Source organism: Lepisma saccharinum, chromosome 5, assembly GCF_977018435.1.
Source record: "Lepisma saccharinum chromosome 5, izLepSacc3.1, whole genome shotgun sequence".
Classification (NCBI taxonomy): domain Eukaryota; kingdom Metazoa; phylum Arthropoda; class Insecta; order Zygentoma; family Lepismatidae; genus Lepisma; species Lepisma saccharinum.
In genome coordinates this window covers 36154089-36173345 of record NC_139233.1, presented here as the reverse complement: position 1 = coordinate 36173345, position 19257 = coordinate 36154089, and the positions used below count along the sequence as shown (strand labels likewise).

General features: G+C 36.7%; 1 protein-coding gene across 1 annotated transcript in view; it reads right to left on the bottom strand.

The window, feature by feature from the left end:
• LOC145988322 (nephrin-like) overlaps nucleotides 1-19257 on the bottom strand; it is a 580912-nt gene that overhangs the window by 144389 nt on the left and 417266 nt on the right. The gene's annotated exons all lie outside the window — the stretch shown is intronic.

The following is a 19257-nucleotide window of genomic DNA, read 5'->3' as shown; positions in this document are numbered from 1 at the left end:
TAGTGTAGACTTTCTCCAGCGGTGCCGACACAAGGGGAAAGATAGTGTGCTCGAGCCCAACGTGACATAGCCAATCTTCCTGCACACCCAAAAATGTAGAGAAGACATTTTCGGAATCTCTTAGAATAGAAGGACAATAGAAGTATGAGAGAGAAAAAGATAGTTTGAGTTCTTTTCTAAGTCCACTTTACGCAAAGACAGGCTCATTGGGACTGAACCTACAGTTTAACCCCTAAAAAGCCTGCCTCAAAAGTATTCCCCGAAAGGCCATCTGAGTAGTAGTATTGGTGCTATTATAAACTCAACAAATGATCAGGCAGATTTGGCTACACTTAAACCTAGCTCAACATGCCCATATGAGCTTTTTGCTCAAGTGTAGCACCCTGTCTAACCCAAGATTTTTGTAAAAATGCCCTCGGGAATTTCCCGAAACTACAGTGTACAAATGATGAGCCCCCTCAGATTGATTTGCCCACACTTACAAAAGTTGCATCAGCCAGATTGTTGTCCATAAGCTTGTTAAAAATATGCCCTTCTTGATATTGTTTTGGATACACTTGAAATTAAGCCAAAATCCTCATAAAACCCACACCCACCCACACATATTTACTTCCGGTTTAAGTTCAATTGGATACCAGGTTCAATTTGTTTATCTAATATTAAAACAATGTAATATGCAGAGATTTTCTAGAATTGCTCTGTGACTCTCTCATTTCTTACATCATAAACATATGATTTTTCACCTATGAGAATAACACTACATATGGTGTCATCAGGGAGTGTATCGTGGAATTCACAGATAATTTTAATGTTTGTCCTGTCATTAACCACAACTTGTTTCCTTTTTGAAGTGTTGATGACAAACATGGGTCTCTGCACTTTGAATTCATCTGGTGTGTAATACATGTCAGTATTGCCAGTAGTGACCCTTTTGTATGCTGTAAATGCCTCATATAATTTAAGAAAATCATCCTTGGACATGTCTAAATTATAATTTTCTCTGGGGAACACCTCATTTCTGCCATTTTTAAGATATATGTTCTTGATGTTGCAGCTATCAAATTTACTTGAATTTTTTTCCTGATTATTGTGTCTTCCAGTCTGAAAAAGTACCACCACAAAATCTGGCATGTCATATTGTATACTGGAGAATGAATTTGTAGCATCAAACTCATAATAGGTACCAGTGGCAGGCTTCTGTACACATTGATATGTATAAAATTGTAAAGGAATCTGTGGATTTTTTAGAATATCTGCTTTGTATTTAAGAGCATAACTGGCCTCATATTCAACAACCGGGATTCTTAGCTCCATAGTCTGAATAATGCATTTGCCTTCATCAGGTAGGGTATTAGGCAGAGCTTCCCCTGTAGAGTTTAATGTACTGTACCTCATCAAAGCATTATTATCATTGGCAGCTCTTCTAAATGTGATTCTTAAACCACCCTTCCACATAATATCTTTGTAATCTGAGAAGAATCCTGGCAACAGGCGCATGGGGAACAGCACTGTGTGGCTTTTAGATATTATTTTATCACCAGCCTCAAATCCAGCCATTTTGTAGTAAGAAGCTTCGGTTTTGGATAATTTTAGTGTGGCCAAAGCTGTGGAGGTAATACCCGGATAATCTACTCTGTTTATAACAACACCATGTTTTCTGATCTCAATTTCAGAGAACAGATGTGGCACAAAATTGTCTACCAATCTTATATTTGAATTTGCCGGATAATCTGTACCATCGAGCTTTACAACATCAAATTTGATGTATAGGTCTGCTCTGTGGGGGTGTATAAAGCCATCCCCTACATCAAGATCAACCTCAATCTCTGTGTTGGGTTGATTTAAATTTGCAAAGGTCCTCCTGTTTGGGGGGAATGATTGTAGCTCATAACTCTCAATATTTTCCATTTTTTTTGTATGTATTTTTATTTAAATATTAATTTCTATGATTGCAGTTGTTGTGGCTCCAGCAAAATCAACTAATTCTTCTTTTTCATTAGTGACCATCAATTCAATGTAGTCTATTCTGTTATGACACACAGGAAAATATAATGTTGGTGATGGATTGTAGATGATAGGCTCCATAAATTCAGAATTAGGTTTGAATGTTGCAATGATGCCAGTTTGTTTGTGAGTGCCTATGCCATTTGATTTGGTGATCATACCCTCGGCCACATTACAGTGAATATTCAGAGTTTCTATGGCTAAGAATTTAGGTATATTAATAGCAGTGTGTTTGATGGCTGGTTCAAGTTTTGTGTTGTTCTCAAATCCTAACAGCTCTCCTATAGTACCCAGATCCACTGTTTCTGTAGCAGATACAATCTCTACTCTGTGAGTGACAGAATTTTGACTTAACACTACACCTCTGGGTAATTGAGCATTTAAAGTGGACAGATTATATTGCCCTGGAGTGATGACAATTTTTTGATCCCCAACTGCAATTTTGTTGTTGTGGTGTGTAATATTAGGGATCAAGTACATGCCATAAAATGCTCTGAGAGCTATTGTTTTGGGATACACTATGTCATCATGTAATTTGAGTTTCAATATTGAATTTTGGCTGGTGAGACGGAATACCCCCATGATGTTTTAAATACCACAGGGCTTTTTGAAAATTTTCAATTGATGGTTTATTTATTTGAGACATATATCTAAGAACAGATAAACACAAATGTCCACAATTAACATCTTTGAAATTTTGAATACGGGCATTATTGTAATAAAGATTAGCTGATTTTAGATATTTTACTAAATTTTCAGGTGGAACACCTCCAAATGAATCAAACGCCTCATCTTTTAAATATTTAAGATAACAGATCCAGTGAGTGCCCTGATTTTTGTACTTATCCAAATTAACTATGCCACACTCTTTGTTGAGTGGTTGTTCTGGTAAAGAATCAGACATGTACACACCTCTAAAATGTTTGATGCCCAGTGGCTTGATTAAAGCTTGAATATCTTGGTTTGTAAGCGGCTCTTTTTTTTTTAAAAACTTATTCATGGCCCTCTTAACACCTTTGCCTTGTTTCTCCATGGCCAGGTTATGGCGCCTCTGCTCATCTAATTCTGCCTTATTCTTTTTGGCATCTATTACTGTTTTTGCTATGGCGGCTGATCCCCCGGCCAAGCTCCCAACAGCCCCGAGAGCAGCTAAGATGGCCGGGATAGTAAATATAAATCCACCCACATGTGATTTTTTTCTTGATTGCTGTAATTTTTTTAATTGGGGGGTACTAAGTAACAATTTCATACCATGGCCCTTGGCAAGACAAGAATTTTTTTTCTTGCGCTGCTTTTTGGTTAAAAGGCTATCAATAGTTTTAAGAGATTTCAGACCTGCATAAGGTATCTGATACATAACACCCTTAGCCTTCATCCTAGGTTTATTATATACATATTCACAACCCCCACCCCAGTTTTTGTTTGGTGTTCATAGCTATGGTGGTCCCCAATGCAGCTATTTTTTCACTTAAAGAAGCATCTTTGCTTACAAATCTACCAAATGCAGCCTCTTCTAATTTCTTGTCTGCAACATGTCTCTTGTCAAGATCAGAATGTGTGTTGTATGCTATGTCATGGTCTCTGCAAGCAGCATCTAGGGGATTAACACCAGGATCACCTCTGTTTAATCTATGGTCCAATTTTGTGCCTGGACCACAATACTGATAGCCTGGAATGTGTAGTTCAAATGGCAGCTTGTTTATAATATCATTAACCAAGCCCCGACCCTCAGAAATATTCCAAAATTTGGGTGTAGAGTATTAATAATTTTTATAAGATATCCAATCCCCTTAGTGTCATTCACTATAAAATTAGACAATTTGGTGCTTATCATGTCCATAATTCCAACCTTTTCATTGTAAAAATTGTGGTTGCTCATTTTCTTCCCCAGCTATGACCAGCAACCTATCTACAAGTTATAATCCTCTACGTCTCTTGTTTCCCCTTTAATAGCAAAGAAGTGAGACGAGGATTGTCTTATCGGCGCAGTGGATGATCAAATATTAGGTACTTAAAGTATACAATTGGAACTTAATATTCGTTAACCCAATATTTATTACAATACATATTAGTACTTATACTTTCCAAATACAATTAATTCAACAGAAATGTCTATGTATTATCTCCCAGTTAACCTAGTTTAATTTGTCCCATTTGATAGTCAGCAGTCAGTAAGTAAAGGCTACACGAGTCAGAGCAAATCGCAACCCAGCCCAAAACCCCCCACAGCCAACATGACCCGGAGCAATCCACCAAAAAATCTAAACTAAAACAATTTCCTTTTCTTGCACTTTTAAGAACTCAAAATAAATCAATAGACTTTAGGTAAATTACACCCGGCCATGAGGGCCTATAAAGGGCTATAGACTGTAATGCAATATACTCAGCCTGTCCAGCCAGTGTCCAGTACGTCAGAAGTCTCTCGTAGTCGGCAAGGATCTCCCACGCTAAACTTCTCGCTCGACCAGCGCAGAAGCCCAGCCAATGGCATAACCTTCCTGAGTCACATGTCTATTGAGTCTCCATCCGTCATTCATGAGCAATATTACACTATGGGCTTACAAAGTTTCCTGACATCATCAACCCACACAAATTCTTTAGGCAGGGTGTTGTATTGTTTGATTCCACTACCTGTCTTGATCTGTGACCATATGGGCTTGATTAAATTGTTGTATTTTGCTCCACTGCTAGACTTGACTCTTTTTTGTGTGGGATCATTGTTCTGATATAGAGCATCTGATTTTATTAATATTTCTTTGTAATACTCATAATCTTGATCTGTATAGCTGCCAGGTCTCTTCCTAGTCATCAGTTCCCACAATCCAGGTGTTCCAGGATACTTAACAAAAGCACCTTTTTCTCCAAGATGAGATTCTGAATATACAATTATATCATCTCCCATAAATGGTACTCTGAAATTGCCAATTCTATGTATGATGTTACCATCACGCTCTGTGTCAGCATATAAGCCAAAGACCTCATCTTTGTTGTCTTTAGGTGTGGTTAAATATTTTTGAGCAAGAAGACCCAATTCAATAAGATCCTGAGTAGCTTCAATTCTTCGAGGAGCAACAGGACTAGGTGTATGAATACTAGAAAGTGGGGTGATTGGATAATCTAATATGTTTCTTGCAGCTACAGGTACAAGCTCTGTGATTAAATTTTGATTTTGCTCTGTAACAGTTTTGATATTTTTACCTAATTCACTAATAGCATCAATAATAGGCTGTTCTGTGCGCTTGTGTTGCTCATAAAAACCTCGGTTCTCTTATTTCCATCCCTTAAAACTTTTTACAAGATAATCTTTTAATTTAAGATCATCAATGATTGGCCTTTTCATGTTTATTTATATATGTTTCAATGTCTAGAAAATTGTTGATTTTATTTCTGTATTTGCCACTATTGGGTTTTCTTGTCATATCAATTGTGACAAACCCATAACTGTCCTGGTTCCAGCACCTACTGCAAATCTTAGAAAAATCATTGTAGCTCAGGTCCCCACCTACATATTCATCATGTATGTGTTTGAGGTTGGTATGGTCTTGATGAAACACACATATAAAATTGCTGTTGTCTCGGATCAGCTGCTTGGGTATTTTAGAAAAAGTCTGTGCCAGGTAGAAGCAATCTATGTTTTTGTGTCGGCCCTGTGTAAAAAAATTTCTAACCTTGTTTTGATTATCCAGTATAATGTCATCAAACACAACAACAGAGTTATCGAGACAGTCATGGAGTGGCTTAACATCTGGTTCAAAAGTGGCAATATCCAATCCATCATATAGCTTTATTAGCTGCTGATATTTTAATTGTTCCAAGCTCTTAGAGAACACATACAAGTGCCTGTTTTTCCAGTCTAACCAGTTGGGTGCCAATAAAAAATTATCAATCATTAGTGTAGTTTTACCACAAGCCGATGGCCCAACAATAAGACATCTAATATTATCAGGAAGCAGCATTCCATTTCTCTTAATCTGCTGTTCAGGCTCTGGCAGCCTCTTTATAACATCCCAGGTGTTCATAGTATCACTTTGTTTGCATCGATCCTGCTGTGTTCTGGGAGTCCTAGCCATTTGACAAATAACTTGTTGCCTTTTCTGCGGATGATTTTTTCTATGAGATATGTGTCAGGCTGTTTAGTTTTGTTGAGTTCTTCTTCATAGAATCGGCCTTTGAGAATTTCTCCTCGGTGATCTTTTATTATATATGTGTTAAGGGTCCCAGGTTTAACTTGAACCACTGTAAATAATTCAGTGCTCCAGTTTCTTGTAAAGCCTCTTTTGAATAAGTGCTTATATTTGCTGATTCTTACTTGATCACCCACCTTGTATTTGGCCTTTCTTGTTGTTGGCTGATATTTAGGATAATAAACAGTGCTGATCAATTTTTGCTCATCAGATGAAGTTACTTCAGAGGGTTTCATGTTGATTGTGGAATGGACCGAGTTGTTATATTTATGTAGAAGTTCTGGAAGAATATTAAGCCATTTATAATTACCTTGAAGTGTAAATTGTTTATACATATGATTTTTTAGGGTTTTGTTGAATCTCTCTACAATTGAGGCCTTGAGATCACTGTAACTCGAGTAATGTTGTATTGACTGGCTTTTAATAAATTGTTGGAACACAGAATTATAAAATTCTTTGCCATTATCTGTTTGCAAATAGCGCGGTGATCTTCCACTCTGATTGATGATTGTCCTGAAGGCTTCTGTAACACATTTTCCAGTCTTGGATTTGAGTGGCACAGCCCAGGCAAATTTTGAAAATGTATCTATGACAGTGAGTAGATACTTGTAGCCCTTGTTAATTTTGTCTAAGTTTTTCAGCTGTCCACTTGCCAACTCAACCAAGTCACACTGCCATAAATCATCTATGCCTTTTGTAACTACTGGCAGTCTCTTATAATTATGTCTGGCTTGTCTGTGTAATTCATCAACAATAATTTGTCTAGACATAATATGTAAACAAGAATATTGCAACTATGGGGTGTTCAGCAGCTGATACTACAGGATTTTCTAAATATAATTTGTCTCCTATTTGTATATGAAATTCCAGAGAGCCATCATCTTCAACATAAGATGTTTCTAATGTATTGGGGTCTGTAAAATCCTCTAACTCTACACTGGTGATTTTTGCTTTGTTATCAGCATTTGTTATTGATAAGGTAGGGTAGTGGTGTGCCTGTGGTTGAAGCCAATATTTGATCTTGATTGGTCTAAGTGTGCCCCCAACAAAAAACTGGTAATAAAATTGTGCAGGGGACAGCATATATATTTTGCCACCTGGTGTAAATGGTGAATCATATTCTTTGTTGGGGATACTGTACAATTCAAGAATTACTGTATGTTTAGGATTCTCGATTATGCCGGTTATTTATTTTTCTGCTGTAAGCAATCTACTTGTTACAGATTCAAGGTGCTCATTGATAGTCCTAACAACATCATCATGGCCTGGCTTGATTTTTATGTTCACAACAAGTTTCTTGTATTGTTGCACAATCTCTTGTAGCTGGGTGGCAAAAACAGACAGAGCATTTGCTTGATTGGATTCCATGGTCCCTAGCTGTTGCTTGATATTAGCTACAATTTGCTGTAAATTTTCAACAACTGCCAATTTTGAATTTTGAGCAGTAAGATCATGGACCTGTCTTCTGATATCCTCAAACAGGGCATGCAGTTCATTAATATGTTGATTGGTTGGTAGAGTGGCCACTGTTTGAGTAAGTTGTTTGATCTCTGTCTGGATATTCTTGATATCTTCTGATTTCAATATGCGATTCACTGCTCTCTTAATATTTTTAAGTTCCTGTGATGTACGCAGATTTGATACAGTATTTTGCAAAGATTCAAGTGCCAATTTCACATCATTTAATTCAGAAGCATCAACCACACCACGCATAGCATCTTGGAGCAGGGCTATATGTGCCTGAGTAGGTGTTGATTGTTGTAAAATTTCAAGCTTTGTTTGGATATCATCAATCAAGTGATGAAAATGAGATAGCTCGGATTCAGTGTTGAGGTTTTCAAGTTTTGTGATCTGTTGCTGGACACTAACAAGGGTATCTACAATGCCAGGCAGATGAGATTCTAGAGATTCTTGTACATTTATCAGATCACTTTGCACTGATGCTATTGTACCCTCAAGATGGGTTATGGTACTTTGAATTTTTCCAAAATCTTCATATGTTTCAAGTTGCAGCCTAATGTTGGCAACACTCCGAGTTATAGCACTCAAAGCATCAGAAGATGGCAAGTTGTTCATAAAATTTTCAAGTGTCCCAATTTTTTCTTTAACCTCGGCTATGGCATTGTTCAGAGGGTCCAGATTAGGTATCTGGAGTGATTGAATCTGTTCTTTTAGAGTAGAAATCACTAGATCAAAATCTTCTTGTGATTTTATGCTTTTGACAATTGTTTGGAGCTGTGTCTGGACATTATTTATCTGCTCTTTCAATTGTTGTTTCAATTGCTCAGAGTTGGTGGCCTGGGTCTTAAATTTGGCTTGAAGAGCTGTTACAGCCTCCTCTAAACTTTGAAAATTATCCAATGTAGCCAAATCAGTATATTTCTGAAGCAATAATTTAAGTTCAGAATCAATTTTAAGAAGAGGGTCCATGCATTGTGATTGTAAATTTGTAATTTCTAGTTGAAGACTGGCATTGAGTGTGGTTTGTAAAGCTTGTAAATCACTTCTTAATTTCTTGACTCTGACATCAAGCATCAGAATCTCATCACTGTGATCTTCATGTCTTGTATGGCCAAATATATCATTAGGCATTTTTGTTTTAGTGGTTATTTATTATTGAATATCTAATTCTTAATTCTATAAAAAAAGGTATAAGCTTGTCATAGGATCCAGGGACCTCAATATATAAGCAGTCACCAGCAGAAACAGTATAAACAGTGCCAGAAATCATGTTTGAGTGCTTTATCCTGTAAATATTTCTCCCTACTGAAATCTTGACATCACCCTCAGGGGTTGTAATAAATTGTAATTGACCACCTACAGGTAATTGGTAATGATTTAAATTATTGTTAAATATGTACAATGTTTTACCTGTTTCATCATCAACATCTGTAAGTATGCTGTTCAGATGAATAATTAAGAAAGCACTCAGTTTAGATAGCATAGACTGTATATCAGGAGAGGGTGCTGGTATCGGCAGGTCCATAATAGCCTGTTTTTTGAACCCAAATAAGTTCATAGGCATGTTTATTTATTTCAAATCATGCTCTGTAATTGGGCATTGATTACCACTTCTCAAGTCACAATGACCCCATGGTAAAGTATGTATGCCACATGATAAAATGCATCTCTTATCATCATGTGGGTCCAGAGCCACTTTTCTTACAATATTGCTAGTCAACAAGTGATCCACACTCTGAATTCTGGATTCTGATGTTCTGATTGTGCTACATGATTTGAGGCAATTTTTGTAATCTTCAAATTCAAGCTCTTTGTCTACAGTCACTCTGCCAATGCCCTTGGCTTTTTTTGCAACAACACCACTACATGTTTCAAAACTGTACATCTTGGCCCTTAACCCAGCAAATGCCACAATAACATCACCAAGTGTCTCATCTTTTAACTTGCCAGGCACCTTTTTGTTGTGGTGTTGAATTTTTTAATGTTCACTGGTATCAAAGTATTTAAACAATTCAGGCTGGGACATATCTTGATAAACATCTTCTGTCTGAATATCAAGAACAAAACTATCTGTGTCCATGTACATCAGTTTTACACGATCCTTATAAAAAGGCTTCAACACATCATAATACAATTTTAACATGTGTAATTTGGCCAATTCCAATATCACAGCCCCTACATAAATAGGCTTATCAAACTTTTTTTTGTTTTTTTCATATTAAAAAGTGCCATATGCTCATCATAAATTCTTCTGTAAAAGTTGGGCTTTGCTATCAATTTTTTGCTCCGGCTGGGGTCAGTAATTATTTTAACATCAATATGTTTTCTGACATTTTCTATTGTTTTGCCATACACAGAATTGACCATCAATTTAAACAAGGTCTTATCAAATTGGCTCATTGCAGATGTTCGAAGCTCCGTGTTTGTATCAATATATGGCTTCAACCATCTTGAGTGCCTGAACCTCAAAACTTTGCCAATTTTGGTCACTTGAACACCATGATGCATCAGGAACTGGAGGTTTTTGTAATATATGACATAGCCCTGTTTTGGCTCCAGAGTCATCATCAATTTCTTCTGTTTAGAGCCAGGTGAACACTTAACCTCAGGAATTGGGGGCAGATCAGAAAATGTGTTGTGTAAATTATCAGGAATTGTCAGATCAACCTCTAAGAACAGGCCATAGTTACTGTTATCAAATTACTTAAGATCTTCTTATATTGAAATCTTGAACCCACTCAAGCCCTGCATATGGCAGTTTATCCATCATAGCATAACCATACAGGCTGTTGGCATCTACATACAGTATATAATTTGATGGCAGTGCTGGATCATAATCAGGAATATATTTGTTATTTGCTCTGGCATATCTCTGAGAGCATTGCACCATGCCTCCTCTTATACATTGCTCCATAAACAGATACATATCTTGATCTTGGATCAGATCCAATTGCATTTTAGTGTTCAAAAACATTGCAGACCATGCTAGGCCTGGCGCACTGTAAAAATACATTGGATCCAGCTTATAATTTTGCATGGAAGATTTTCTGAATGCCTGCAGTATATCAGCTAAGAGGGTCACATCAAGTTTCAAATATGCCTTGTGATAATCACCAAGTGTCTGGCATTTTAAATTGTTCCACATCAACTGGGCATGGTGATAATCTTGATCAGTGATTCCAGATCCTCTGATTTTGCTGTAAAACTCTTGTTGTGGTGGCAGAGAACACTCATCAAATTTAGAAAAATCTGTAACATAGTCATATGGATATACACCCTTCCGCCTAATTAATTTCAGGTCCTGATTTGGAAACAAAGCACATGTAATTTTGAATTGATCATCAGATAATTGAGTGGCCAGTGTAGCCAGGCTAGCAGACAGAATTCTGTATGAATCAAGAAATCTTAAGTGAATAGGAACACCATTAACTTTAATTATTTTGCTAATAGCTATATATTTCTCATCATTTTCAGCTAAAATATTTAAATTCTGCTTGTCAAACCCCTCGTACCTGATCAAATGATGGAAATCATAATTGGATGCACCATGGCAAAATATAGGGACAAATTTTGGTCTCTGGATCTTAATATTACAGCTATTACACAGGGCCATTAAGAATTTACCATCTGTATGAGAATGGTGTTTCACCTTGATATTTGTATCTGAAAATTTAGAATCACATACCGGGCATTTTTCTGTATTGTTGAAATCTTCAATCTGTTTCTCTGTTAAAGGCAACATGGGTTTTGATTTTAATAAGATATTAGATGCTATGTTATGGCACTCATTTTCTATTCTATGTGCAAATTCTTTTAATGGCATCTGGTCCCATGTATAAGTGTGGTTCACTAGCTACACCATCCCGTATAATTATATAACAAAAGCTGGAAGGTTCATGTAATTGATATGATGTAATTGAAGATTCCTCAGGGTCTGGGCTACAGAATGCAAGAGGTTTGAGATTTGATTCAAAATCACAGACTATATATGCTGGGTGTTCCAACAAGGCTTCAAATTTTTTGAATTTGGCATTTTCACTTGGATTAGGCATTACCATATGAACAGGTTTATGATTGCCACAGTATTTCAGATGCTCAAGTAACTTGTTTTTAGCAATTTCTGCATTTTTTTCACGAACCCCATTCACCATTTTTTGACCATCAAATACAGTTAAACATCTTCTGCACAACTTAAATATTCTATTAAATTTGTCTAGTTGTTTTCTTACTAAAGCTTCAAGATTATGTATCAAAGTGTAATGATATGTACCATCCCCTTCAATTAAGAGCAAATCAATCGGAATAGCAGATTCATCATCAAGTGTACTGATTCTGAGAGGTGCTATCAAGCAATTGCCACGGCCAGTAGAAGAAGTAAATACATTAATAGATAATTGTTTACCATTGATATCCCAGGCCTTTTTTTTTTTCAAATTTATCAATATTCTGAACAGACATTGGATATTCTAAGCCCTTCATTGCTTCATTAAAAATGTGTTCATGCTGTTTATAATAACTTATTCTCTCAGGATTCCTTAAAACTGGAAACAAAGCAGCTAAAATACACCACAAAAAGCATTTCTGGTCGGTATTTTCTATGTTAACCACGGCTCTTTTGTTTTTAATATTGGCAGGTAATGGCAGATATGTAGATCCTTGTAATGGGCTGAATTCAGAAATATTAATATATAACTTGTGTGGAGATCCGCTTAGGCTCCATCCTGACTCTTTTCCAGCAAATTCAGAGTGTTTAATATTTAATTGATCTATCAAACTGCTTATTATTTTGTCTGAATTTGTATTTGAATATACAGGTACAGTTTCTGTTATGTGGGGCTGTGTAAATTTTGTGCCATTTGGCTTCTTATATTGTGTAAACAATTTGAGGGACAGCTTATAAGAGCCATTTTGTGCATTTAGAATTGCCTGCACATCAGGATTTATACTGTTCAAAAAATTCTTAATGTCACATCTTGGCTCTGATACAAAACGGTGATCCCTTAATTGGCCAGCAAAACTGCTATGGATAGGTGGTGCATAGCGTGGCTGCTTTGCCGGTCTAGCATTAACAGGTGCTTCATGCTTCCTTTTCAGACCAGATGTAGATGGTTGTGGGGGCAATGTTGATGACTGTGCAGAACAAGAGCCTACATGTCTATTGAAATATGCCTTGCTAAATATTTTATGGCAATTGGGGCATATTTTTGTGGGAGTTCTATATTTGCCTGGGTCACAATTTTTTTGGTGCCTAGCAAAATTGGGGCTGGATATATTTTTATTACACTGATTGCAATATTTTTGATTTGGCATTTTTGTTGTTGGTTTATTATATAAGATTTCCTGGGGTTCAATTCAAAATTTTGTACTTAATATATATATATTTTATTCAGCTGTGTGCTTTGTATATTTCTTGTGTATATTTAATATGTTAATATTATTAATTTTTATCCTCGGTTTATTATATAAAATTTTTTGGGTTTTAAATCAAAACTCTATGCCTACTATGACAGGTTGTAAAGCTAATAGCCTACAAGTGGAAAAAGAGAATAAATATTGATCTACACTGACCTAGCACAAATGCCTGCACAGACATGCATGTCCTAGAAAGGCAATGACCTAACACTGTGTTATGTATTGATTTTTGTATAACAGGCTGGGACAGATATAAGCCTGACTCTAAATATGAGTGGATTACAACAAACAAGCTGGATGTAACAAATATCAGATTTTTTATACAAAATATAAGCCCTTTTGTTCAATATATCAGAAATTGAATAATAAGAAATGTTATATATTAAACCAAACAGGCCTGTAGTATGAAAAGCACTGTAACAACACATCTGTACTCCTCAGCCACTCTCACAATACTGGCTGATATGTAATGCAAAATCTCTTTATATACCCTAAGCCGGTCCGAGAAGAAAAAAACAGGAATTTCCCGTGAATTTTGTTTTTACGGGAATTTCCCGAGGGCTTTTTTTTACGAGAAATTCCCGAGGGGTCATATTTTTCACGGGAATTTCCCGAGAGCTTTTATTAAAATTATCTGTGAATTCCACGATACACTCCCTGATGACACCATATGTAGTGTTATTCTCATAGGTGAAAAATCATATGTTTATGATGTAAGAAATGAGAGAGTCACAGAGCAATTCTAGAAAATCTCTGCATATTACATTGTTTTAATATTAGATAAACAAATTGAACCTGGTATCCAATTGAACTTAAACCGGAAGTAAATATGTGTGGGTGGGTGTGGGTTTTATGAGGATTTTGGCTTAATTTCAAGTGTATCCAAAACAATATCAAGAAGGGCATATTTTTAACAAGCTTATGGACAACAATCTGGCTGATGCAACTTTTGTAAGTGTGGGCAAATCAATCTGAGGGGGCTCATCATTTGTACACTGTAGTTTCGGGAAATTCCCGAGGGCATTTTTACAAAAATCTTGGGTTAGACAGGGTGCTACACTTGAGCAAAAAGCTCATATGGGCATGTTGAGCTAGGTTTAAGTGTAGCCAAATCTGCCTGATGGGGGCTCATCATTTGTTGAGTTTATAATAGCACCAATACTACTACTCATCTGGTGTTAAATTTGACCCTATCGTGAAAATGACGAAAATGAATGCTGATTTGAAGTATTTCATGGTCAGTTGAAACACATTTGTTTCTTATGAAACAAACATTTTACATGAAAGTGCCTTACCCCCTCGAAATCGGCGCCTCTGTTTTGCTGCCATGGATACAAGTGGAGGGAGAAAAATCACGGCATCGTTAATTCTCGCTCTGGCTGTGTACATAATTTGTAAGTTATTGCACAAGACGTACCGTTCTACAAACTTTTGCAACAGGAGGGAGCGATGCTGTGCGACGCGTTCGAATCGCGAATTCTGACGTCACCTGGTAACGAACCTGAAGTTAATTAATTGAGTGACCGGACTCATGATTAATTACCATGTTCCGACGCCTCTTTTCAAATTAAAACGTCAACAGCAACGAAGCAGCGTGCCCTTTGTAGCGGACGAACATAAACTCATTGTTGTCGCCATCAAACGTCAGTCATCTTACAGCATGCTCCGTGGCAATTGAATAAAGCGTCCTTCCAGAATCGTTGAGTCAAAGCAGGCTGCCACTGGAATTCTTGCTTGAGGTTTATGAGTTGTGATCAGGTTCGATTCGGGGAAAATATATTTAACTGGATGTGTACAAGACAAACCTAGAGCTACTAGGTTTGTTATGTAAATCGGCGCTATATTTTTTTGTTGTCTTGCTTTTACTCTATTGAGCTGTTGTTTTAAGTCCACTTTAAGCACAGACAGGTTAATCTGGACTGGACCTAGCGTTTAAGCATAAGACTTCACGTGCAAGCAGAGCAGAGCTGCTACTACCCACGCTTGAATCCAGGAGAAAATATGCGTTCCTACTCAAAATTCATCAGGTAATTCACACACACAAGCACCTATTAAGCGACAAAGTAATCATATCTAGTAACATACATTATCCGAGTCTGCGATCCAATAACACCAATAGTATCGGAGTACCGAAATGTAAAAAGGCAAGATACTGATCAAAATCCCTGTCATCTTTAGCAAATCACGCGTGGGATCAACTACCTGTAAATTGCAGAAAGAAGAGAAATTTGGACAAATTTAAATTACAGATTAGGACATTCATTTATGAATACTGACACCGTGTCTCATCTAGCTCATTGCCTCCTTCATATAGTTGCTAAAATGTGTATTTTCTTCTATTTCTTATGTTTTTCAATTATATAAATTTATAGTGTTCCATATTATGTATACTTATAAACAAATAGCATCACTGTATATTAATTCATGCGGGGCAAAAAGCTGTTTTTATAATTACAGAATCAATGTAAAGTAAATTGTAAACTTAAGTGTAACCCTACTTTAATAATAAATAATAATAAAGTGGGATCGGAACCACTATATGCCTCCACCGGGTATCGAACCCGGCACTCTTTGATTACAAGGTGGTGACGCTACCACTGCGTCATCGGGGAGGCTTCTTATTTCAGTTTGATTATTTATAAGTAGGGAGCGGAAGTTGATGACCTAAAAAATATAGGTATATGACCTATAGAATGTCCACAAAATGGGAAAAATGACGTAAGAAATGCAAAAGATGACCATTAAATTTGTTAGTTTCAGGTTGAAATGAAAAGGAAATTAAACAAAATGCAATCTTGCTTTCAAAAAAAGGGCACCAAATGATACCACATGCACATTCAATTAAAATATGCAACGAGGATACACCTGGTGGTTTCCCTATACAACAAAGACTTTCACCAGTTCAGCATTTCTTTTGCTTGTAAATTGCAATCCTGCATGCAACTTTGGCTAGAAAGAAAACTCGTTATTTAAACGAGTTGAACTTAATTCTTCCAAATGCGTCATCCTACCGATGAATTCACTCTTCCAAGTGAATGGACCAGCCTGTACGTTTCTGCCTAAAGGACGTTCTTTATCAAATAACGGAGTTGTCCAAAATATTGACGTGGAGACCGAAGAATAGCTTTGGTATTTTTAGCATTTCGCGAGTGAATGGGATTGATTGCGTATGAACGTTTTAACGTTTTTCTTGTGTTTTTGTTAATTTTGGTTCAAGTGATAAAGTGATAACATATCATTATTTTTCCGCAGACAATGACTGGTTAAACTAAGGAAAAGGGCTAGACCTATATACTACTTGTAAACTAGTAATCGAAGGTCACATACTTCTGTAATATAGGAGTTTAAAGATAAATCTTATATATACTGTACATATAAGGTCCCTTGGGGTAATAACGCCAAGTGCTCGTGAATAACATATTTTGGAAGAAACCCGAGAGATCTGAAGTCGGGAACACAATAAATTCGTCTGGAATATTCTCTGAGGCGCTAGTATTCCTCTATTGCGTGTTGAAGACAGTTGATTTCCTGCCTTTTATAAAATAGCCAAGGAAAGTCAAGTATGTTAGACTGTAATTTGAATGTCTGCCAGTTACGCTGCACATATATTACTAGGATATTTAATGCATTAGCGTTATGTACGAGGGTTGCTCCGAAAGTAATACCTACAATTTTTTTTTCTCATTGCAGGTGACAGTGTAGGTGGTTGTTGGTGATACAGTAGTGGAGGCTGAATCATCCTGAAAATATACCTGATAGTTTGTTGCTGTGCGACAGATGGCGGCAGAGAGGCAGCCCGCAGACGTGAGGTCTGACTTGGATGTCCGTGTGAAGCAACGATGAGTGATTGAATTCCTTCAAGCGGAAAATTGAAATCCATGGACGCTAGCTGCAGTTTCATGGAGACAAGACAGTGGATGTTAGCACAGTGAGGCGGTGGGTGGCACGTTTCAGCAGTGGGGAAAGTGAAGTGAAAGACATACTACGTTCTGGACGGCCATGCACAGCTGTCACATCAGAAAATGAAACGCGTCTTGATGAGCTTATCAGTTCGAATCGGCGAATAACGACCATGGAACTGTGCATAACGATGAATATTAGCTTCAATGTAACATGGAAACCATGTTAAGGAAACTGGAATATCACGATGTTTGTGTGCAGTGGGAAACCTTTTTCTTGAAGCACGACAATGACAAGCAACACACGAGTTTGAAGACCAAGGAACACAGTGCCAAATTTGACTGGACTGTCCTTCCACATCCACCATACAGTCCTGATTTGGCTCCTTCCGATTTCCATCTTTTCGGGCCAATGAAAGATGCATTGCGTGGGAAACATTTCCCAATAGATTACGCCGTCAACAGAGCTGTGAAACAGTGAACTAAATCGGTTGGTGGTGATTTTTACGAGCGTGGCATACAGGCTCTTGTTCATCGCTGGCAAAAATGTGTATAGAAAGGTGGTGATCACATAGAAAAATAGTGTCTTGCAGCTGAAACTCTGCTATGTTCAATGGTGTATTGTGATGTTTTGTATCTGCTGTGGTTTGTCTAAAAAAAAATTGGAGGCATTAGTTTCGGAGCAACCTGATACTAAGTTATCGTGAATGTGTTCAAGAACGAGCTCGTAATTTAGTATAGAAAGTGTAATAAGTGAGACGGTAATAACGCCAGGTTTTGCTGTTTTCAGTTTATGAATTGGGGGCCTAGATCAGTATTGTTTTGGCATTTTAGATGCCAAGGATCTACAAAAAACAAATTTAACACACTGCATGCACGAAGAGGTGCTTGAAGCTATCGCTAACTTTGCAACAATTCTAATCCTCCCAATGAATAATAATTCCGAAGGGGTTGGAAGTGCATCTTAATCAACTTCTACTGGACACTGCTCAAAGTGAACAAAACCCAAAAGAAGGAAACAGTTCATAGTGAAAACGATGAAATATCGTCAAAGGAAGCTGTCAAATCATGGTACTGTTCAGTTTGCTGTGAGGGCTAAGTTCTCGATATGAGAATGTGCAATGCTTATGTTCATGAAATGTGTATTGGATTAACAAAAAAGGACACAGAAAAATTTGTGTGCCTCCTTGCTCTTGTTTCATAACATACAGAGCGTAATTTTTACTATCAAATAATTTATAGCAAAGATCTCTTGAAATGAATGCTTGGCATTTCATTCGCAATGTTTCCTCGAAAAATCATATGTAACCTGAAAAAATAATTGCCTATTTGTCCGAAATGCATCAAAATTATGCTACAATTGATTAGGAATTAATATTGTTGTGTGTAAATGTACTTTCCTTAATTTATTATCAATTTAATAACTTGACGTTATTACACACACAGTTGGGTAATAACGTCAGCTTGCAATGTTTTCTTTAAAGTTCCCTATAACATTTGCTTTTTATTATATTTAAGCTACCCTTTGTTATTCTGTTGGTACTACATGAGCTACTATATCTTACCCTCTGCTAGTTAGTGAAAAATATTTTTTTTTTCAGTAGAGATACATTCGACATAACCTTAACGTGGCGTTATTACCAGGGACCTTATATGGAATTAAAAGAGATAGAACAAGATTTACAAAGATCGCACAAAAGTGAACTGCATTATCAATATTCAACCCATGATATTATTATAATAATTAAATCAAGAAAATCTGGTTGGGCCATGTAACGCCCATCAGACAGCATATAATCCTTTCTGGGAAACCTGGTGGTAACAGTCCTGTAGAGAAGCCAAAGCGACAATGGTCACGGTATAAATGCCATTTCTGTCCGGAATATTACAAGAAACTCTAAAATGTGCGGGTGAGCCAAGTTTGAGAACGGACATTGTAATTCTTATGTAACAAGAATAACATTACCTTACACTGTTTTTATGCAGCTTACATCTACAATAATACTCGGCCATTATAAATCTTTGTGCAGCTGGACTTTCCAGTAACTTGTGTTTTATATGTATAAATATAAACATCAGAGACATATGAATGAACACTCAAGGCATACTATTTATTTTGTTAGAGAATACAAACTGCCAACACGCCTTCCATCTTTTGGAATGTAGAGGAAATACATATTTTGAAATTTCCCTTAACCCCAGTTATATAATTAACCAGATCAGTTAAACTTGCCCTACAAATTTTTATATAAAAGTCTATTGTGTAAATGACATCAACACAAACAATTTCTGTTAAC